The following is a 23,876-nucleotide window of genomic DNA, read 5'->3' as shown; positions in this document are numbered from 1 at the left end:
TCTTTCTACGAATCCAGCCCTTCAAAGGATAATAAAGGGAAAACACCAACACAAAGATGGAAATTACACGCTAGAAAAAGCAAGAAAATAATCCTTTAACAACACTAAAAGAAGACAGCCACAAGAACAGATTCCCAACATTAACAACAAAAATGACAGGAAACATCAATTACTTTTCTTTGATTTCTCTTAACATCAATGGACTCAATTCCCTAATAAAAGACATAGACAAAAAACTGGCTACACAAACAAGACCCAACATTTTGCTGCATACAGGAAACCCACCTCAGGGATAAAGATAGACACTACCTCAGAGTAAAAGGCTGGAAAACAATTTTCCAAGCTGGAGTAGCCAAACAAGTCAATGGCCTTTCTGTACAGAAAGTATAAACAGGCTGAGAAAGAAATTAGGGAAACAACACCCTTCTCAATAGTCACAAATAATATAAAATACCTTGGTGTGACTCTAACTAAGGAAATGAAAGATCTGTATGATAAGAACTTCAAGTCTCTGAAGAAAGAAATTAAAGAAGATCTCAGAAGATGGAAAGATCTCCCATGCTCATGGATTGGCAGGATCAACATTGTAAAAATGGCTATCTTACAAAAGCAATCTACAGATTCAATGCAATCCCCATCAAAATTCCAACTCAATTCTTCAATGAATTAGAAAGAGCAATCTGCAGATTCATCTGGAATAACAAAAAACCTAGTATAGCAAAAGCTCTTCTCAAGGATAAAAGAACCTCTGGTGGAATCACCATGCCTGACCTAAAGCTGTACTACAGAGCAATTGTGATAAAAACTGCATGGCACTGGTATAGTGACAGACAAGTAGAACAATGGAACAGAATTGAAGACCCAGAGATGAACCCACACACCTACGGTCATTTGATCTTTGACAAGGGAGCTAAAACCATCCAGTGGAAAAAAGACAGCATTTTCAACAAATGGTGCTGGCACAACTGGCAGTTATCATGTAGAAGAATGCAAATTGATCCATTCCTATCTCCTTGTACTAACTTATAGAGGAGAAAGTAGGGAAAAGCATCGAGGCTATGGGTACAGGGGAAAACTTCCTGAATACAACAGCAATGTCTTGTGCAGTAAGATCAAGAATTGATAAATGGGACTTCATAAAGTTGCAAAGCTTCTGCAAAACAAAAGACACTGTCAACAAGACAAAAAGACCACCAACAGATTGGGAAAGGATCTTTACCTATCCTAAATCAGATAGAGGACTAAAATCCAATATATATATAAAGAACTCAAGAAGGTGGGCTCCAGAAAATCACATATCCCCATTAAAAAATGGGGCTCAGAGCTAAACAAAGAATTCTCACCTGAGGAATACCGAATGGCTGAGAAGCACCTGAAAAAAAATGTTCAGCATCCTTAATCATCAGGGAAATGCAAATCAAAACAACCCTGAGATTCCACCTCACACCAGTCAGAATGGCTAAGATAAAAAATTCAGGTGACAGTAGATGCTGGTGAGGATGTAGAGAAAGAGGAACACTCCTCCATTGTTGGTGGAATTGCAAGCTAGTACAACCACTCTGGAAATCAGTCTGGCGGTTCCTCAGAAAGCTGGATATAGTACTACCAGAGGATCCTGCAATACCTCTCCTTGGCATATATCCAGAAGATGTTCTAACCGGTAAGAAGGACACATGCTCCACTATGTTCATAGCAGCCTTATTTATAATAGCCAGAATCATGGAAAGACCCCAGATGCCCCTCAACAGAGGAATGGATACAGAAAATGTGGTACATCTACACAATGGAGTACTACTCAGCTATTAAAAAGAATGAATTTATGAAACTCCTAGGCAAATGGATGGACCTGGAGGGTATCATCCTGAGTGAGTTAACCCAATCACAAAGAAACTCACACACTATGTACTCACTGATAAGTGGATATTAGCCCAGAAACTTAGGATACCCAAGATATAAGATACAATTTGCTAAACGCATGAAACTCAAGAAGAACGAAGACCAAAGTGTGGACACTTTGCCCCTTCTTAGAATTGGGAACAAAACACCCATGGAAGGAGTTACAGAGACAAAGTTTGGAGCTGTGTCAGAAGGATGGACCATCTAGAGCCTGCCATATCCGGGGATCCATCCCATAATCAGCTTCCAAACGCTGACATGATTGCATACACTAGCAAGATTTTGCTGAAAGGACCCAAATATAGCTGTCTCTTGTTAGACTAGGCCGGGGCCTAGCAAACACAGAAGTGGATGCTCACAGTCAGCTATTGGATGGATCATAGGGCCCCCAATGGACGAGCTAGAGAAAGTACCCAAGGAGCTGAACGGATCTGCAACCCTATAGGTAGAACAACATTATGAACTAACCAGTACCCCAGTGCTCTTGACTTTAGCTGCATATATATCAAAAGATGGCCTAGTCGGCCATCACTGGAAAGAGAGGCCCATTGGACTTGCAAACTTTATATGCCCCAGTACAGGGGAAAGCCAGGGCCAAAATGTGGGAGTAGGTGGGTAGGGGAGTGGGTGGGAGGGTATGGGGGACTTTTGGGATAGCATTGGAAATGTAAATGAGGAAAATACCTAGTAAAAAAGTATAAAAAAGAAAAAGAAAAAAATACAGAGACCCTGAAACTTATAGAGGAGAAAGTGGGGGAAACCCTCAAAGATATAGGAACAGGGGAAAAATTCCTAAACAGAACAGCAATGGCCTGTGCTGTAACATCAAAAGTCAACAAATGGGACCTCATAAAATTGCAAAGCTTCTGTAGGGCAAAAGATACTGTCAATAAGACAAAAAGGCTACCAACAGATTGGGAAAGGATTTTTACCAATCCTAAATCTGATAGGGGACTAATATCTAATATATACAAAGAGCTCAAGAAGCTGGACTCCAGAAATTCAAATAACCCCATTAAAAATGGTACAGAGTCAAACAAAGAATTCTCAACTGAGGAATACCAAAGGGCTGAGAAGCACTTGAAAAAACGTTCAACATCCTTAATCATCAGGGAAATGCAAATCAAAACAACCCTGAGATTCTACCTCACACCAGTCAGAATGGCTAATATCAAAAATTCAGGTGACAGCAGATGCTGGCGAGGATGTGGAGAAAGAGGAACACTCCTCTATTGTTGGTGGGATTGCAAGCTTGTACAACCACTCTGGAAATCAGTCTGGCAGTTCCTCAGAAAATTGGACATAGTACTACCGCTAGATCCAGCATACCCCTCCTGGGCGCATACCCAGAAGATGTTCCATCTGGTAATAAGGACACATGCTCCACCATGTTCATAGCAGCCCTATTTATAATAGCCAGAAGCTGGAAAGAACCCAGATGTCCCTCAACAGAGGAATAGATACAGAAATGTGGTACATTTACACAATGGAGTACTACTTAGCTATTAAAAACAATGAATTCATGAAATTCTTGTGCAAATGGATGTATATATCATCCTGAGTGAGGTAACCCAGTCACAAAAGAAGTCACCTAATATGCACTCACTGATAAGTGGATATTAGCCCAGAATCTTAGAATACCCATGATAAAACTTCCAAAACACAAGAAAATCAAGAAGGAAGACTAACGCTTCATTCCTCCTAGAATACAGAATAAAATATCCATGGAAGGAGTTGCAGAAACAAAGTTTGGAACTAAGATGAAAGGATGAACCATCCAGAGACTTCCCCACCAAGGGGTCCATCCCATAATCAGCCACCAAATGCACACTATTGCATATGCCAGTAAAATTTTGCTGAAGGTACCCTGATATAGCTGTCTCCTGTGAGGCTTTGCCAGTGCCTGGCATATATAGAAGTCGATGCTCCCAGTCATCTATAGGATGGAACATAGGGCCCCCAATATAGGAGCTAGAGAAAGTACCCAAGAGCTGAAGGGGTCTGCAACCCTATAAGTGGAACAACAATATGAACTAATCAGTACCCCAGAGCTCATGTCTCTAGCTGCATATGTAGCAGAAGATGGCCTATTCGGCCATCATTGGGAAGAGAGGCCCCTTGGTCTAGCAAACTTTAGCAAACTTGGCCCCAGGACAGGGGAACACCAGGGCCAAGAAGTGGGAGTGGGTGGTTAGGGGAGCAGGGCCAGGGGGGAGGGTATAGGGGACTTTTGGGATAGCATTTTAAATGTAAATGAAGACAATATCTAATAAAAATAGTTTTACCTGCAAAAAAAAAATATGAGATACCCAAGTTTTTTCGGTTTGGTTTGGTTTGGTTTTTAACAAAATTATATCTGATAGTTAAGTACAGCATCTGAGCACTCAGCCATTCCTACTATGGCCTTCCCAGCCTCTCCTCCTGGTCTCTTGAATGAAATTGCTGGTGGAACCTCCAAGGATTTCATGACTAGGGGACTTTGCAGAAGGCTCACTGTTGGGCAAGTCTATGACACAGCTGTCTACTTATTGCTATACCATGGTATCCAGGGACACAGATCAGGTACAAAATTGGGTCCAAGTCCTTTTTATTCTGAACTCTCTGAGTCAATCTCCCCTCTAAAACAATAAAGAGGGAATGTCCTGTTTGTCAGGGTCCTAGTCAGCAAGGCTGAAAATACTATCTCCTGTAATCAAAGCCAGATTGCTTTAGCAACTATTTCTATAAAGCCAAATTTATAAGGTTGCTAATGATGAGAGAGGCCTCTTGTTTGTCAGATGTCAATGGAAGACATACAAAGTTCTTGTGCTGAAAGAAGCAGGCATGTAGGCAAACAGAACTCTCCCAAAAAGGCAGATTTCCCTGTTACAGCCCAAGGGATATAGAAGATACAGGAAAGTGTACACTGGCAGCATAGGAGAGGCAAAACATTTCAGTTGAGGATTTAAAGAGAGTCTTTTGATATGCACACCTCTTTGGGTTCTAAATGCTAAGTCCAACAACCTGAGTCCAATTCCTGGGACTCATAGGGCAGAAGAAGAGAACCAATTTCTGCAAGTCATCTCCTGATTCATGTCCATCACATGCATGTTAGGGCACCCATATGTAAACACATACACACACCATCAGTAAATCCAAAACAAAAAAGGAGAAAGAAAGACAACTGGCAAGTATGACTTTCCAAAAATGCTGGCTTCTCCATCTATTCATTATCTACCATTCACAAGCCACTCCAAGGGCTCTTCATGGCTTTTGAGGGGCAATGTAAAACATGCTTAATCTCACAGGATTTAGAGAAATAGGAGCACATTTGAACCGGTACACACAGAGATAATTGCAAGGCAGAAACCTTGGCCAGTCATGTCCATTTTAACACTGCCCATGCCTGGAAATGAAGGCCTGTGATGGAAAGGGACTTGGCTCAGCTTTCTCTACCAGGGAGCATCAATGCCTGGTACTTTTCTTTAACTACACCTTTCAGGCAGGGGCAGGGCAGCGACTACACAGCAACAGCAGCAGCTGGGGCTGAGGATCTCACAGTTGTGCTAGGGTGTGAAGAGTGAGAAATGGTAGTATCCACAGGATGTCTGAGACATGAGTTTCTTGCTGAGACCTGGACAAGTGGCCCCAGACCCAGGCAATCACTGCACACATTTGATTTTCAAATACTTGCTATTACCAAGGACTAACAACTAAATTCCCAGACTCCAGCCATGTGTTCCAAGGAAGCAAGATGGCCCAAAACTAGGGGAGTTGAAGTCAGCAGACACTGCATAGAGCATAGGTCTGTGTCTGTGCATTGGTGAGGCCTCCATCTCTGTGTATCAAGAAGCTTCCTGGCCATACTTGTTTACTCCATGTGTTGATATGCAGTTTGCATAATATTGAATCTGGAAAGGACATTGCATCCTCTGACAGGAGTTTTCCCAGCTGGAAAAAAAGAAAAGAAAAGGAAAGAAATAAAGAAACCAGCTTTACATTTTGGAATAAAAAATAAAGACGCCAATGCCATGTGCCAGGCTTTTGCAGGATTCTGAAGGCCATGTTTGCGGTCAGGGCATGCTCCCAGATCCAAAGTATTGTTGGATGAATTTCTCGTAAACACAGTTGGCAGCTCCAGGGATGGCTCTTTTGCTAAAAAGAATATGCTGGAATGAAATGTGGGACTCCATCCAAGACACATTTCTTTCTATAAAACAGCAAATATGCACGTGTCAGGATACAAGGAACCAAGCCCCTCCAGGAGCCCTGGCATCCTTCTCCCAGGTATCCTGGGAGGGTGAAGGGACAAAGAGGGAGCTGTGCTTTGACCCAAGATGCTGACTAAGGATCTGAGGAAGTGTCTCAGTTCCCTGTGTCCCCACCCAGGCTTTTTGATTACCTGCTTCTCCCTAGCTTGCTTAGTCTCAGACACAAGGTACAAAGAAGCCCCCAGCCCAAACATGTCACAGCAAACACACGAAAGCAAAAGCACTGGCTGAGTGGAAACAAGTCCAGCAGGGACATTCTTTCCATGCTTCTGATAGTCTTTTATTTGGATATCCTGGAAAGCTGTTCAGGCCCCACATTTCTGTATGTGATACCTTCCCCTGAACCATTCCTACAGAGACAGTGATTCTCCAAGGAGCAGAAACTGTATCACCCGAGTTGGTTGGAAGTCCAGAATCCCAAGCCCCACCCAGATGTGCTCAGGAAGAACTCACATTTAGCAGCTGCTCAGATGACTGACCTGCAAACTAAAGTTTAGGAGGCACTGCCCTTGGGGGACTGCCTCCTAAAAACACCATCCTGATTGGATGCAGCAACAGGCCAGCTTCAAGACTCTGAGGTAAAGGAAAATCAACAGGCAGAGAAGCAAGATGTAATAACCCCCAGCTTTACATAATTTTTCCCATTCACAGCTCTAAGTTTGGAAGAAAGGCACTCAGGACTGAAGATAGCAAAGTCCAGTAACTCCAGTTGTCTCAGCTAACTTAGCCTGTGTGAATGCTCTGTTTCCAACTGGAGTAACTTGATTCTTTTCCTTTCAGAATTCAGAGGTCAAACCTAGAGTCGTATACATACCCAGCAAGTACAGTACCATAAAATGACAACCCCGGATCTCTTTATTCATTCTAGCATCTCAGAAGAGGAAAATCGGTACAGAAAAAAAAAAAGTAATTAATGTAAGACAATGCCTCAAAGTTCAAGTAAGAACTAGAACTCAGCCCTGGGGTTCGGCCTTCTGTATTTCAAACCAGTTTGACTTCATCTCTTTTAAGGACAAAAGACCTGAGTCTGGAGCAATTGCAGTGGAATCTGAAAGAGTGGATAAATGGCTCCTCTCCTTGGGTGGGACATCAGTTGTCCCAGCCACGTGGAAGCGAGTACTGGCCCAGGGTCAGACTCTGCCCATCTCATCACTTGATTCTCTTGCTGTCCTTGCTCTCATCTGTTCACTATAATCTGGAAAATTTATGAGCTCATTGCTGGGCAGATTCCCAAGTTCTACCGATGACTAGCGAGAAACTTCCATCAGAAGCAAAGAATGTCTGCAAGCTTCACAAACCTCGAGGGCTTTCTTGGAGCTTGATCTAATAAAAACACCACCACGTCGAGGGACAGCTGGGTGGGTACCATTCCCTTCCCTCCAGGACCTTTTTTTTTTTTTTTTTTTTTTTTTTTGCTTGCTTCTTTTCTTTTCAGAATTTAGAGGTCAAACCTAGAGTCTTTACATACTGGGCAGGTACTGTACCATAGAACAACAACCCCAGGGCTCTTTTTTTTTTTTTCATTTTGACTTCCATACCTACAACAAGCCATCTTACTCCACACATCACAGAGAATGTTCTTTCTTAGCCAGTGTTCAAGTACTTACACCAGGAGAGGGCAATGGCCCTAGGGACGAAGAAGAACAAGAAAAGAAGAAGAAGAAGAAGAAGAAGGAGGAGGAGGAGGAGGAGGAGGAGGAGGAGGAGGAGGAGGAGGAGGAGGAGGAGGAGAAGGAGAAGGAGAAGGAGAAGGAGAAGGAGAAGGAGAAGAAGAAGAAGAAGAAGAAGAAGAAGAAGAAGAAGAAGAAGAAGAAGAAGAAGAAGAAGAAGAAGAAGAAGAAGAAGAAGAAGAAGAAGAAGAAGAAGAAGGGGAGGAAGAAGAGGAGGAAAAAGAAGAAACCTGCTTTGAAGAGTTTGCATGAGGAGGATGGGGTGGGGGGTTGTAGAAGGGAGACCAGAAAGGGGGATAACATTTGAAATGTAAATAAATAAAATGATTAATAATATTTTTAAAAGATTTTGCATGGATTATAGAACTGAAGTGTAGGCCAACCCCAGGCATTTATCATGTACTACACCTAGACAGTAATGCCCAGGAGTTACTGGATCATAGGATCCCTCTCTTTTTTATTTTTTGGAGGAACTTGAAGTTGAGTTCCACAGTAGTTGTACTGTTTTGTATTCTCACACAGCACTGTGCCTCCACTCTACCTCATTTTACCAATATTTACTTTGTGTTGATTTATTTTGTTTTTCAATAGCATCTATCCTAACAAGATCTCTTACTGCAGCAATATCTTACTATGGTTTTAAACTACATTTTTCTGTTGATGCCAACAGTCCCTTTTCAGATCTGCTGTCCCTCTCTCTGTCTACAAAGCAGTGTCTAATCAAGTCTTTTGCTAGTTTTAATACAGTAACAATACTTTTTCTTTATTCCTGAAATGTTTGTATATGTATGCAATAGATTCATTTTCACCCCTCCAACTCCCTCTATATAACCCTACAACATGCTCCCTCCTAATTTCACATACTTTGTTGTTGCTGTTACTGCTGTTGGTCTGTAGCACACTAAGTTCAATTAGTGCTGCCTATTTGGGCAGTGGTGTGGGCCCAGTCACTGGAGCATGAGAAATCTATCAGAGAGAGCTTCCTCACAAAAGGAGTGATCCCCCTCTCCCAGTGGCTATCATCTCTATCAACACTAACTTACCCTCTTCAGGCCTCAGGGAAGGTTTTGGAATAGGAGCTGGAGAGGCTTTAAGAGCCAGAGTGGGGTGGAGTGCAGAAAGGCACTAATACCTGGCCACTGCATGGCTAAGGCACTCAAGAACTCACAGCAGTACAAGAGCAGCACAAGATCAAACCAGTCCAGACACCCATAGATGGGGACAGTGCTGTCCAAGTTCCACTCCTTATTGAGGAGCTATTGGCAGGTGGTCCCTTTGCTAAATTCTAAATCAGATTCCAGATTGAATATGAGTATTAATGTATTACCAGATATATGGCTTGTAAATATTTCCTCCTGTCTTTAAGTTGTTTTCAGTTTGTACACACACACATACACACACACACACACACACACACACACACACACTCACACCAGAAACAATTAAACTTGGAGCAAGCCCACTTCTTTGGTTTGTTTGGTTTTTTGGGTTTTTTTTTTTTTTGTTTTTGTTTCTTTTTGTTTTTGTTTTTTTTGTTTTTTTGCCTGCACTTGTACTTTCAAACCCAAAACTTCACAGCTGTGATGGTTTGTATAGTCTTGGCCCAGGAAGTGACAGTATTAGGAGGTGTAGTGTGGCTTTTTGGAGTAGGTGTGTCACTGTCGGTGTGGGCTTTAAGACCCTTACCCTAGGTGCCTGGAAGTCAGCCTTCTACTAGCAACTTTCAGATGAAGATGTAGAACTTGCTGGGCAGTGATGGCACACACCTTTAATCCCAGCACTTGGGAGGTAGAGTCAGCCAGATTTCTGAGTTCGAGGCCAGTCTGGTCTACAGAGTGAGTTTCAGGACAGCCAGGACTGCACAGAGAAAACCTGTCTTGAAAAAACAAAACAAACAAACAAACAAAAACAAACAAACAAAGGTAGAACTCTAAGCTCTGCCTGCACTGTGCCTGTCTAGATGCTGACATACTTGGTGATAATGGACTACACCTCTGAACCTGTAAGCCGGCCCCAAATATATCTTGTCCTTTACAAGACTTGCCTTGGTCATGGTGTGTGGGAAGCCACATGTGCCGTTGCAGGGTGGCGTTGGCTACCACTGGCCACCATGCATACATAGGCAATAAAGTTTTTGGCCAAGATGAGGTTTTGAGAATTAACCAATCAGATGAGAAACAAGTTAACCAATCAGATGAGAGACAAGTTAACCAATCAGATGAGAGATAAGTTAAGCAATCAGATGAGAGACTAGTTAACCAATCAGATGTAGACATGCAAATGAGGTGGTAAGCATAACCCATGCATAACCAGTCTGGGTGTGAGACACGCCTCTCCTAGGCCTATATAAGCAGCACCAGTTGTGGGCTTGGGGTCTTTTCGCCTCTGCAATCAAGCTCTCCCAATAAACGTGTGCAGAAGGATCCTGTTGCTGCCTTGTTCTTGCTGGCGAGTCAGGCGTGCACAAGAATGGTGTCTGCTCACAGCAGTAAAACCCTAATGAAGACAACAGCCAAGACCAAAGTCAGGAGCTTTTCTCCAGCTTTTTCTTCTAGCAATTTTACTGTTGTCTGTCTTACAAGTTTGGGATTTGTTTTTAATTGATTTGTGTGTGTTCTGTACTACAAGTGCCTGATTTCCTTCTGCATCAGGTAGATTTTCATTTTTCTCAATGCTCTTTACTCAAGATATTACATCCTCACTATTTTGTATTCTTAGAACCTTGCCCACAAGTATGTTGACCTTACATACAGCTTTTTAGGTTCTCTGTTCTGTTCAACTAGGTTCACTTTTATGCCAATAAGAAAAGTAATCAAGGCAAATGTGATGCTTCCAGCTTGATCCCTGGCATTTATCCAAAAGGTATTTAAGTCAGATGTAACTACACATACATATTCACTGAAATGTATTTGTAATACAGAAACAACCCCATAATCTATCAATGGAGGAGAAGATCAAGAAAGTATGAAGTATATAAGCAATAGAATATTAGTCAGTATTAAAGAAGAAATTTTGCATTTGCAAAAACATGGATTAGACTAAAGGCTGTCTATTATACTAAGTAAAATAAGCCAGACACAAAGAGATATATATGTATTATCTGGCATATATGTCATAGGGAAACAGAGGCCATCAGGGTCACTCTGAGCTTAGAAAACATGGCATGGCTATGAATATACCATGGGCCAAGATGGCTAATGCTGGACATTCTAGGGTAGGGATGGTGTAACTGAGGCAACATAAAATGAATGCTCTGGGGAACCCAAAGGTAAACAGTGATGTAATCTGCTACATAACTATCCCTACCAGAATGCTGCTTTTGTATAATATATATAAACATTGCCTTGACATTGGAGGTAAGTGACTTTGTCAGCCAACCTGTCCACGTGTGTCTGCTTCTAGGTCCACATGCAGCCTGTGTGTCTGGGTGTACCTGAGCACCTGTTAATATCTGCTTGCCTGGTGGCCACTGTGCTAGGGAGTGAAGTATGTCTTCTTTATTTATGATTCTTCTAATCAGTCTCATAGCCCTCATCCATTCCTGGCTTTGAGCTTGGACCTCACATATGTGGTACATAAAATAGTCACATTCATAGACATAGAAAAGGCAGTGGTACTTACCAGAGTCTTACAGGAAGAGAAATAGAGAAGTGATGCCTGAAAGGGTCCAGTTTCAGTAAATGAACATATCCTAGAGATCTACCAGGGGGTGAAGTACTATAGCAAAATGATTCTGTGTTACATGTTTAATGTATTGAAGGTGGGTGTTATGTTAGGTGTTCTTTTTTATTTTCATTAGCATGTGAAGTATGAAGATTCATTATGGCATTTTCAAACAAAACTTGTTTTAATCTTTTCTCCCTCTTCTCTACCTATGACCCAACACCCTGATCCTTCTACCTACAGCATATCCCTTTTACTTTTATAGACTGTGTCTATCTCCACCCCCTGCTCAAAACCTCTTTTCCCCCCTCACCCCCCTACATACTCTCTCTCTCTCTCTCTCTCTCTCTCTCTCTCTCTCTCTCTGTGTGTGTGTGTGTGTGTGTGTGTGTGTGTGTGTGTGGTTAGAACCTAGGATCTTCATATGAGAGAGGACACACAGTGCCTGCTTTTCTGTGTCTAGGTTACCTTACTTGATAATGATTTCCAGATGCACCCAATTACCTGCAAATTTCATAATTTCATTTTTCTTTGTGGCTGAAAAAAGTCCACAGTGTTTATGTACCACACTTCATTATCCATTCATCTGTTGATGAGCATATGGGTTCATTCCATTTCCTTGCTATTATAGCTAGAGCAGCAATAAATATGGATGTCTGTTAGAGACCCTTAATGAAAAATAGTAATGATAATAATAACATAGGAGATAATATTGATGGCGGATATGTATGCATATATAGTCAAGTCCTTGTATCATATACATCAAATGGGTAAATTGGGGGGTTGGAGGGTTTTTTGTTCTTGTTGTTTGAGGTTTTTTTGGGGTTTTGTGTGTTTTTGCATGTCAATTACTCCCCAACTTAAAAAAAAAATAGGATTTGCTAAAGTTAATGCCTACAGCTCTTTCAAATTTTTTTCCAGACAAAATTTCCTTCAGAGGCGTTCACTGTAGGAAGAAGCAATGTGGCCTTGAGTACTGTTGTCCCCATGCAAAGAGATAGAAGCAAAATGTCTGTGTGAGAGGGATGCTCCCCCACCTGAGCACACCTGCCTCATCTCCAGGTGGGAGGAGCTTTTCACCCAGGCAAGAGTTCCTGCAAGGTGACAGAACCGGTGACAGGGGTGTGTTAATCCTGCTTCCACCTTAGGTGGCTGTTAAAATGTAAGGCCTTGCACCCATCCACGTCCCCTGAAGCAAGGTATTTGCATTCCTAGGAGTTGTCAGGGAAAGTAACCTTGAGCTTGGTGCTTGGTGCTGCTTAGACCCTTCAGTTCTTGGTTGAGAGGAATTGTATTCAGGAGTATTTCCCAGGGGAGCGCTGTATTAGTTAAGATACTGCCGGCTGCTCTGGCCAATAAATCCTGTATTTATAGTAGTCCGACAAAACACAGTTGGCTTTTTCCTGTCTATCACAGCCCAGTGAAGGTTCTCTGGCTGGGTCTACTTTCACTCGACCCCCAGGAGCCTAAGCAATTACCCTCCTGAGACTCAGCCTTCCTCCCAGTCCTCACAGCTTTCTTCTCTCCACCAACAGATGGGGGAAAAGATCCCAGAAGGAACAGATTAACTCTCAAGCTTATGTGCCCAGATTTAGGGCTGGGTCTACAGCTGCCTTCAATAACAACCAGAGGAAAACCCTCACATTAAGCACAAAGAGTAAAGGAGAGGGCCCAGAGGAACCCATGACAGCCCCTTCACTGAAAATGCATTCTTCTAAATCTTCCCACTGGTCCAGATTAAGCTAGTTCACTGGAGTATGTGGAGAGCATTGGCTGTAAAGCCGTTAGGGGATGCTATGGAATACAGAGGAGGTACACCTTCAGTCTAAACGGGGAAACTGTGATTCACGTAGCTGACCCTGCTCTGCTCCCCTTGCCTCAGCTGCTAGGAAGCTCAGACTCAGAACAATCCAGCCCATTTCTAGAGACTCTGTGAGCACCCAGTGGATGTATGTTTCAAACTAAACTCATATATCTTGCCTTCCCTTGCTCTTCCTCTGCCTTACATTTTGGGGTTGCTATGATCTGGGCTGTCACTGCCAACTATCCCCATTCCATCAGAGGAATCAAATGGAACACATACAAATAACAACAGAACAATCAACCATAATCAACCACAGGGGTTAAAAAAAAAAAAAAAAAAAAAAAAAAAAAAAAGACGGTACAGCCACTGTGAGAGCAGATTCAAAACAACTCACTTCTTGCCAAGGCCTTGGCTGTATGGTTGTGGCTGCTCTTGATAGTGGGGCTTAATGCAGCGTACTCCTTCCCATGCACAGAGAATCTGCTGTACACACAGACAGGAGGAAGATTTTGAGAAGACACTGTACTCTCTCAGAATATCCCTGAGCCTCATGAACAGCCTCTCTGCCTTCTCAAGACAGAGGTTGGTGATGGTCAGATTGCCACTGTCTGTTTGTATAGTAGATCCATCCGGTGACAGTGATGTTTCCATTTCTTCTACTGTGCATCACAGCTGTGGCCTTGCTACCCAGAAAGTACTCTTCCTGCAGGTCTACCTTCAAGTGCTTTGAGTCCCACAAGCAGCTTAGGGAACTCACTAAAGCAAAGCAAATTTTAGGTCAGCATTGCTCACCACCCGCAGCTGCCAAACTCCCATCAAAGTCTTTGGGCTGCAAGTGCAAATCACGTGGCATGTTTTAGAATGTCACACTAATAATTTCTAACATTGATTACATGCCAAAATGATAATATTCTTCGTGCATTAGATTAAGCAAAATACATCAATAAGATTAATAACCCTGCTTGTTATTAAATGGTTTTAATGTGACTGCTAGACAATTTAAAAGCCAGCCCCGCACTTGCTAATTGTCCCTTATGTTTTGTTTGTGTTGGGCTGCATGGCTCTAGATCCTGACTGCCTCCTGGGTTTGTGTTGTATGGCTTTTGCTAGGAAACCATACACACAACAGCTCAGATAGAGTGCTGACAACAAACCAAAATATGGCTCTACTGAAATTTAGCTTAATGAACTGTGGGTTTACTGCAATTACTTAATGCAGGCATGGGCAAGTGACTAAAGGTTCATGAACCACAGAAAGACAGCAGCCTTGCCACAAAGTTCACCCCAGAGAAGGTGACGACTCTAGATGTATTCTTAGAGCCCAGTAACCGATCTGCACATCCAGTTCCATCAATGGTCTCTTGTCCCAAGCAATTGTTGCCGTGGGTAAGTCTTCCCAGGAGGCCTTGCGGATCTTACACCACTCACCTCTTCCTGGAACTTCTTAAGTTTCACTTAGTTCCTGGGTCTTCCTCCTACCTGCAGGCCAGAGTCCTTTAGTTTGAAGGAAAGGGCTATGCAACAGTTCACATCTTGCCTCTGCTACTTGATACATCAGCTATGTTCTATCAGTTCTCTGGGTTTCCTCATTTCTTCTTAAAAAAATAAAAAGAGATTCTAATAGTCATAGCACTGAATGATTAATGACGTAAAGCAAAGAGGACCATGCTCTTGTGCTGCACACAGGCTGGGCAGAGCTAGAATGATGAAAGATTGGGGTCCAGATCATTATTCCAAGAACCTGAGGCACTGGCCAACCATGCCCTCTCCTGTTACTCCTGACCAAGTATCACTTAGAACCATTTTCATCTCTGGGACCGTATTCCTTTTGTTCTAGAATAGGAATGGTAACTCAGGCTGTGTTACGGGTTTATAAAAATGTGAATAAAACAACACAACCTGTGAACAGGCTTTAACAAGGGGTTTCAACATCTTTAAGGTGTTAAAAGACAAAACTCCAGGTATCCTGGAGATTCAGAGGCTCTCAATAATCAGCACTTGAGAAAGCCTCACGGTGCCTGCTTTCTCACTTCAGCCCATGAGATGCAGCAACCCCCTCTTCCTACATGGATGCCCTCCTCATCAATTAGAGCAAAGTTCTCCAGAGCATTTTTCATGTGACAGTTTCTAAGGTCCAGCCTCAGAATCACCCAGTCACTTGTCCCTCCTTCCACTTTACACTGCTTGCCTTGGTGGAACGGCCTGTATCTGATTCACACCGATAGTCACTTCCCTGCTGTCCAACGGGAGTGCCCTCCCCACGCCATGAATGCAAGTGTCAACAAGTGGTTTCTGAAGAAGGGGAAGCAATGGCCCCAAATACTTAATACACTCTTTTGTATCTGAAGCCAAGAGATGCACAAGGTTGAATTCTTGCATGCAGGGGGGACAGGTGTAGCATGGACTTTGCTACTAAGCCTCTTTGTTCCTAAAATAATGACTGACACTTAATTATTTATGAATAAATGCTGAGGCAATAAGTCTTGGCTTGTGCCATGACTAGCTCACAACTTATCTAACCTGTTTCTTCTATCTAGTCATGTCTGCACATGGCTGGTTAGCTCTCCTCAGTTTCATTTATCTGTCTCTGTCTCCTCTGAGACCAGGGTGAAGGTGAAATCTCCTGCCTCTCACTCTTGCTCTCTCCCTGAATGCCCACTTTTCTATTTCCTGTCCATCAACTTTTCATTGGCTGATGATGCTCCCACACAGTACATAAGAGATTTGCTCTGTGGCAGGGACAACCAGCACTGGTTGGCCTAGAACTGCTGCAATCCATTACCATGAAGCTTTTGCTGAGTAGTCATGGGCCTAGCTCAGTATCCCACACTACCCCAGGGTCTATGCTGAGACAGAGAAGTTAGAAGTCCCAGGCTCTGCTTGCAGGCTTTAGCCGAGGACGGAGCAGCTCAGCTATTAGTCTTTACCAGAGAGTCTATATTGCAGTAATTCGCCTAACTGGTGCAAGCTCTATTTTCTATTTTAACAAAACATGTTAAGGGGAAATGTCGTTTGGGGGATTTTTCTTCATTGAAATTAAGTCTTTACCTGGAGCAACTTCTCTTTCTCAAGCAGAAAGGTTCACTCACCCACTCTGGTCTGCTGAAGAACAACTAAGAGAGAGAAAATGATTTGCTGGTCAGAGATGATTAGACATCAAAGGAAATAAATAGGTGAAAAACCAACTACTGGCTTTTAGCTGTTTTCAAAACTCGAGTCCATTGCTTTAAAGACTCTGGGTAGACTAAGTAGGTGGGCATGGCACCAGGGGTGACTCCAAGCCCTGAACATTGCTGATAATGCTGGCTCCTGCTTCCTGCAGAACACATGGAAGAACAGGCCTCAAGTCATGTTCTCAGGTGTATATCTGAATCCACGTATGTGCCAGGCCAAAATGGCACTTCTTATAGAGGCTCAAGGGAGAGGCCAGTCTCAGGGCTGATGGGCTCAGATACAAGGCCAATGGGTCTTAATATTGGTAGCTGAGTTTTGTCCACCTCCTAACTAAGAGCATGCCCCATCCCCTGTTCCTGTCTCCTGCAACTGGACTGTGGTCATTTCCGTCTTACCACAGTACCTGACCACCAACTTGTTTCTTAAGCATATGGTCTCTCCTCAGCAGGAAGCACAATGGGGTGCATAGCTATACATTCCTCCTTAGCCTATACTCATCACTCACCATTCTGCTCAGTACAGACCAAGAGCCTAACACCTCTTTTCTCACATGGACCATATCTGTGCTTCTCACTTGGCTCCTGCCCCCTCTTTCTCAACCAATTTCTTAGAAACATAAGTCTCAGTGATAATCATTTAGTTCCCACAGTAATAAGCACTCCTAATGTTGAGGAAAACCAACTTTGCCACATACCTCCTATAGGGGAAAATGTAGAAGTGACAAGGGCTAAGTTATAACCATAAAGAATTCATTTATCTATTGTTAGAAACTCAGCCAAAGGTCCAAGGATGGAGGTCAATGAATGCAGATGAGGACTATCTTCATGTTCACTAATTTCTTCCTCAAGTATCATGTTTCCTTTAACAATGACTTTTGCCATGAGCCACTACATTCACATCATAGCTATGGCTTGGCGATAGAAGGAATTGGGTCTGTTGAATACATCCTGATTGTTACATATTTTTCCAAGTACTCTTCACTTTAAGCATATGATAGCAATTAGACCTATTATCAGACAGCACATTTTAATCAGTTCATAAAAAAGCATGCCTATGAGTGTACCATATATCTGATTTATTTTGATAACTATACATTGGAAAAATGGCTTTCTTTCTAATTCTTTGTCTTTTGTGTGTTTAAAATGAGAATTCTAAGAATGGACCTCTGGTAGCACTCATCAGATACCAAAAACGTCTATCATAGAAAGGAAGAAGTGGGCATCAACTCACCACACCCCCATCACTATGACCCCTGCTTATATCTCCCACAAAGATCCGTGTAACATATCAGCCATAGGGGCTGCTGTGAGTTGAACATATCCCCCAAAAGGTCATGTGTTGAAAACTTGATCCCCTTTTAATATGGTGTTTGGAGGAGGCATTTGAATTTTCTGGGCTCATGAAGATGAAGCCCTCCTGTGGCATTAGTGGCTTATAAGAAAGGAAGATGAACTGCTTGCTCTGCCTCACAATGTGATGCCCTCTGCCATGTGATGGAAAAGCAACAAACTGAGTGTCAAGCAGATGCTAGAATCATGTTCTCATACTCCCAGGACTGTATGAGCCCCATAAAGTTCTTTATTTACAAATTACCTAGTCTTGGGTATTTAGTTACAGCAACAGCAAAGAGACTAAAACAATGTCTTAAACAATAGTTCTCAGAGCACCTGAAAAATCAAACTTTCCTAGTTCCTTGGGAGGAGAAAAATATGCACACTCACACTGAAATGGAGAAGTGCGGAAAGTTTGTATGCAGCACAGATGTGAAGTAGAACAAGTGGAAATGGCTGAGATGCCATAAATATGGGTATGATGCTAAGGTTCTGTCAAAGCCACTCTCTCAAGAGCATGACAGAGCGGTCTCTGTCTTTCCTATGCACAGACTATCCTACGATAAGAGGCAGGGAGTCAGAGGAGCCCATCTGCAATGGCCTTTCTCTAGAGGGCAAAGTCATCTGAAAGAATTATCATCAGCCTCGAGGTCCCTACTGATTCTAGGTTGATGAGAGCAGTCCTCTCATCCTCTCAGGGAGGAAAGAAGAAATTCTTTTGCGAACATAATTCCAAACTGGGTGAGAGATATTGTTAGATCCTCAATTCCCTACCCCTCACACTAATTAAACAAGCACTTTGGGTTAATTAATTTGTAGGAAAGGACCATATTGCTGAGTGTACATTTTTATCCTGGGTCTCAGCTGCTCTAGTTCTCAACTTGAAATTACTTGACTACAACTTTTCTTCCCTTCTCTCACCTTCAATGTATGTTTTCTTTTTGTGGTTGAGGAAAAAAAAAATGTTAAGGGAGAAAACAAAGAGAGGTTATTTGATCCTTTGAAGTAAGAAATCCTGTTCAAGGATTTTTCTGCATTTGATTCATTGGAGAGGAAGGAGTGACTGCACAAAAGGGTGATTGAGTGGACGAAGTTGGAAAGGGGAGAGCAGAGAAAGGGGCATTATTCTCCACCCACTGGAGGAAAGGCAACTGCACCCCAATATCCCAAAGGATCTAGGACCCTTCAACTCCAGAGCCCCTCCCATTGCCAGGCCACACTCAGCCTGTGCAAAGCCCACTGAGCCACTGGTTCTTCCAACATTGAACGGGAAAGCAGTGTACTCAGTTAGAAATGCAGGTGCTGCCGACTCTCGCTGCCTCAGGCACTTTGATCAGAGGCATAAAAGCTGGGAACTAAGAAATCATTCTGAGCCCCAGCTGGGAGGGGGAGAGCTGTTAAACCAGGGAAATATTCTTTGTAACACAAGCTTGTATTTCTTCCTTCATCTCCAGGCATAAAGAGGGGAGGCAGGGTATATGATCATCAATACTGGGTGATAAATGCTCAGAACTTCTGGGTCAGCTCAAGGGCTCACTCTAGTCTGTGAAAGGGAAGATGTCAAATGCTGAACATGACCATGTGCATGAGCTGCAGACAGCTACTGATATTCTTCTTTGCAGAGCCCTCTGGAAAAAGATCCAGGACGATGATGTTGGGCAGGGCCAGGATGTCAGTGGTCTATGAGTCCAAAATAGTAACCGAGAACCATTTCAGTTCAGTTTATAAGGAGGGAACTTAGAATGCAGTTATAATTATACTGGGTTAGGAATGTGGCAGTAGGAGGCTCTCCAGTACCTATAACCTCACCAGCATGGGTAGTTAGCTATGCTAACAATATGAGTCTGTTCTTATTGAGGAAGCTTTACGTCAATTAGACAATTGTTGGTTAGCCCCAAGACGTAAGTGCCACTATCATACCATTGCTGAGCAGGTCATTGATGTGGTCATGGGCTTTACAGCTGGATAGGACTATTGGTTGCTTTTCTCCATTGGCAGCTTGCACAGTCCTTTCAGATATATGAGTTAATCTTCAGAGAGGCCTCTAAGACCATTCCAGGTCAGTTCCTCCAAGTCTAGTCTAAAATGTATGAAGGTTTCAAGGGTCTGTTTTCCGGTTCTGGGAGGCAACCAAGGGAAACAGCAATAGCCTATATTATTTGAAAAGTCTTCTGAATGCTACTGACCAACAATCTGAAGTAAGGTTTCCAATATTTGAAGCTGGAGTTTTTACTTGATAGTCTATGGCTCTTAGGGAGAAGCATTATCAACTCAAGTAGCATAACTTTAATACATATACATACACACACACACACACACACACACACACACACACACATATATATATATATATACACACACACACACACACACACACACACACACACACACACATTTTTCAGAGCCAGAAGATCAGGAAATCAGCCACAAGACAATGTCTTATACAGGACAGGGAAGTTTACAATCATTAAGTCTCAGCAAGAGAGTCATCTAAACAAGGCCTACATAATGACAACATGCCAATGTGGATGGAAGAAATCTAACCCTTCCCTAGATAAAGAGCTACAGACAATTAATGGCTGTCTGCCATAGACGAATTAGTCTTCTAAGAACCTTTATGGCTTCTCCAATCCTCCTAAACGCACATACAGGCAAGCAACACTAAGGGGACTCAATAGATTATAAACATGAATGTGCATGTGAGGACACCTGTGTGTTTGTTTGTGTTTGTGTGTGTGTGTGTGTGTGTGTGTGTGTGTGTGTGTGTGTGTGTGTGTGTGTAAGAGAGAGAGAGGGAGAGGGAGAGAGAGAGACAGAGAGAGAGAGAGAGAGAGAGAGAGAACAAATTTAAAAAGGAGAGGTCAGACGGGCAGTGGTGGCGCACACCTTTAATCCCAGCACTTGGGAGGCAGAGGCAGGCAGATTTTTGAGTTTGAGGCCAGCCTGGTCTACAGAGTGAGTTCCAGAACAACCAGGGCTATACAGAAAAACCCTGCCCTGAAAAACAAAAACAAAACAACAACAAAAAAGCAAAAAACAAAAACAACAAAAAAAAAGGAGAGGGCAATAATTTGAGAGAGGGGGTGAATGTGGGAAGCCCTGGAAGGAGAAATGAAGGAGTGGATAGTCTATAACTACAGTACTTATTATGAAATTTAAAAAACACAGAAAAGAGAAGTTTGGAATTTAATGCATGCCGTCTGGGAACAAAGAGCAGGAGGAGAGAGGGTGTCCACACACCTGGGAACTAATCTTAATTGATAAGTGCTGTGGAAACTCAGGACAACATCATCAAGGAAGATGGTGAATGACCAATTAACTGTGATGTCCAGGAAGGTTGCAGTATAGAGGTTACAAGCTGAGTCTTGATGAATTAATACAAATGCCTTAGGAAACCATGCAGAGAGAATGAGCTGGGAGAAAATTTACACAAGGACACAGAGTTATGATATGTTAAGTTCTGTCCAGCACAGAGCATTGGCTGTAAATGAAGACTCCAAGGCCAGGCTCTGGTGCCAGTCCTCATGACCTCTGAACCAGATAGGAGCCATCATTTCCAGATCACTTCCCAATATACTTGTACCAAGGTGACTTGTCCCCTTTTGCAGTGTTTCCCACAGTGGGGCATGAACTGAAATGATTTATGCCTGTGTCTCTCATTGCTTGGAACTGCTGAGGGGATCCTGTGTGTGTCATTGTTTGAAACTCCAGAAAAGGAAGGCCAAGCCTCACACAGAACAGAGACTCCATGGACACGGATGAAGGAGTCCAGTTTCCATGACTTCCAAGATACCAGAAGACAGGGCCTCTGGGACCACATCTATGGATAAAAAGATAGCCATCCCCCAAAAGGAAACATATGGGGCCATCACCTTCCCAGAGGCCCCTGTCCAGGGCCCTCTGTGTGAGTCACTGCTGAAGAAAGCCCAAGTATCTGATACGGATCTCAGTACTACTGGCAGAGGCAGGAGAGGATGAGCTAATAGATATTTTCCAGCCTGCATGTCTATTATCCCCAAACAAAATGACATGAGCTTCCAAGCAGCTCCTCTCTGCTCGTGTGCACTATAATTAAGCAAAAAGTGCACACCCACTTCCATCTACCCAGAGAGGGTGGGAAAGCCCACAGCAGCACAGCATAGTCGTCTCCACACTGCTGGCACTTAAACCCACCTGCCACGTTGTAGCCTCTGTGGCTTCTCAGTTTCCTCTTACCAACATCCCAGGGAACAGGGGAAGCACTGAGTTTAGAAGTGATGGCATACCAGGATTCTAGCACCAGTTCTGCTACCAAGTAGGAATCAGTTCTCATATCTACAACTGGATTCATCCTGTCTTAGCCACCTGGCTATCTCCACTACTCATAACCCTGGGCCTTCTTGATCCCCTAGCCATGACTCTGGCACTAGAGGACCCCCATTCACCACCCAACTTATGTCTCTCTTAAGGGGCCCCAGGATAGCATTTGGTAGGACCTGAAATTAACCACAGCCCCACTCTCTTCCCAAACATGGTTCTAGCCCAGATTTGAGCCTATGATTCCTGCAAGAGACTCTGAGTACAGGGGTTAGGACTCCTTCTAAAAATCCAAATACGGCCGAGCAGTGGTGGTGCACGCCTTTAATCCCAGCACTTGGGAGGCATAGGCAGGTGGATTTCTGACTTAGAGGCCAGCCTGGTCTACAGAGTGAGTTCCAGGACAGCTAGGGCTACACAGAGAAACCCTGTCTCAAACAAACAAACAAAACAAAAAAATCCAAATACAGCAAACCAAAGGTCCCAGACCCTGGATCCTCATGTCTCTAGTACTCACCTCCCAAAGTTGTCTTGCTGCTTTGTAGATACTCAGGTATAACCTCAGGCTCCTTTGCTGCAGAGTAAACAAACTACATGACCATATGCCAAGCTCCACTTCCATCTGCAGTGACCTCAGCTGTTCCTGCTGGTTATCTTCCAGAGTCTACCTCACTTTGGCTAGCCAAGTGCAAGTCAGACTCAGAGAAGGAGACTGTAGAAAGGGACTTGGCTGAGTACTTCAGCAGTGTCAACAGTTTGAACATCTGAAGCATGTCCTCAGGCACTCAGTTCTCCTGTCCCCATCATAGAAAGCTGTCACATGCTGGTCCTGCCAAAAACCCAGAAAAACACCCTCAGCCCCAAGCACTAAGTGCTGACATTCTTCCTTCCCCTCTGAAGTCATTCCTCTCTTTGCATTATAATCTCAGATGCTGGCCAAGATGAGGATTGTAGCCACCTTCTCATCTCAGCACAACCCACCCACCTATGGTCACCAGAATGACATCTGTGAAGTGGCCTCTTGACAATGTCATCTTCTGGCTATAAAACCATGAGAGCGCTCCTTGTCCACCAGAAAAAAAAAAATCCACTTTCTGTTTCTCCACAGCCCTTGCTGTTAGTGAAAGACACCTCAGATCTCACCTCTTCTTTCCTGCCACATTCTCTTTCTGCCACCTGTAGAGGACTCCCCCCACCTTGCTTTTGCCATCCCTGAATTCCATGGGACATCACTTCCTCAATGCTTAGCCAAGCCTCACTTCCCATTGTCCTGATCTCACCAGTCACAACTTTGCTTGGGTCTCTCCTTGGGCCCTAGAGGAACTCCATCATCTCTTTCTCTTCCGTGGTCTTCTGAATTGCAGCCTACAGTAAAAAGACCCACTTCTGCTAATTACCAGGCTAGAAGGGCTATAAAGAAGGCTGTAGCAAATCAGGAACCCTTTTTCTTGTTCTTCTCACCTTTTTGGAGGGTCCTTGCTGGGTCTTTGCTGTGTTCTTTCCCCCATGAAAGGTGTTCTTCATGAGCAACGACTTTCCTCCACTATCCTCTCCATCTTCTAACACAGTTTTCATTTACCCAATAAAGGTTTAAGTTCTGACTTCCACCAAATAACTCTGTGAAGGAATGACTCTCTAATTCATACTTTGTCCCTTGTCCCAAGTGACATGTAACACATTGCAATTACTTCCAAATGGCTGAGTGAACGAATAGCTGAGTGTCATTGTGAGTGGCAGCCATGCAACCAGCACCTTTATGTAGATTATTCTCGAACCAATCTCCAAGAAAGAT

At 43.3% G+C, this 23,876-nt stretch overlaps 1 long non-coding RNA gene across 4 annotated transcripts in view; it reads right to left on the bottom strand.

The window, feature by feature from the left end:
- Positions 1-23,876, bottom strand: part of Gm9548 — a 244,998-nt gene that overhangs the window by 184,942 nt on the left and 36,180 nt on the right. For 2 of the 4 annotated variants that reach the window (XR_872460.1, XR_381226.2), the window contains exons 3-4: positions 22,602-22,913; positions 13,645-16,396 (exon numbers count right to left, since the gene is read on the bottom strand). The exons of 1 other annotated variant lie outside the window; for it this stretch is intronic. This is a non-coding gene — a long non-coding RNA (predicted gene 9548). Of the gene's footprint in view, positions 1-13,644; positions 16,397-22,601; positions 22,914-23,876 lie in introns of those variants that run through there. One more of the 4 variants, XR_872463.1, reaches the window with a different exon arrangement.

The sequence above is a fragment of the Mus musculus genome, chromosome 12 (assembly GCF_000001635.26).
Source record: "Mus musculus strain C57BL/6J chromosome 12, GRCm38.p6 C57BL/6J".
NCBI lineage: Eukaryota > Metazoa > Chordata > Mammalia > Rodentia > Muridae > Mus > Mus musculus.
The sequence above is the reverse complement of the archived record's forward strand: the minus strand, read 5'-3'. Positions and strand labels throughout refer to the sequence as shown.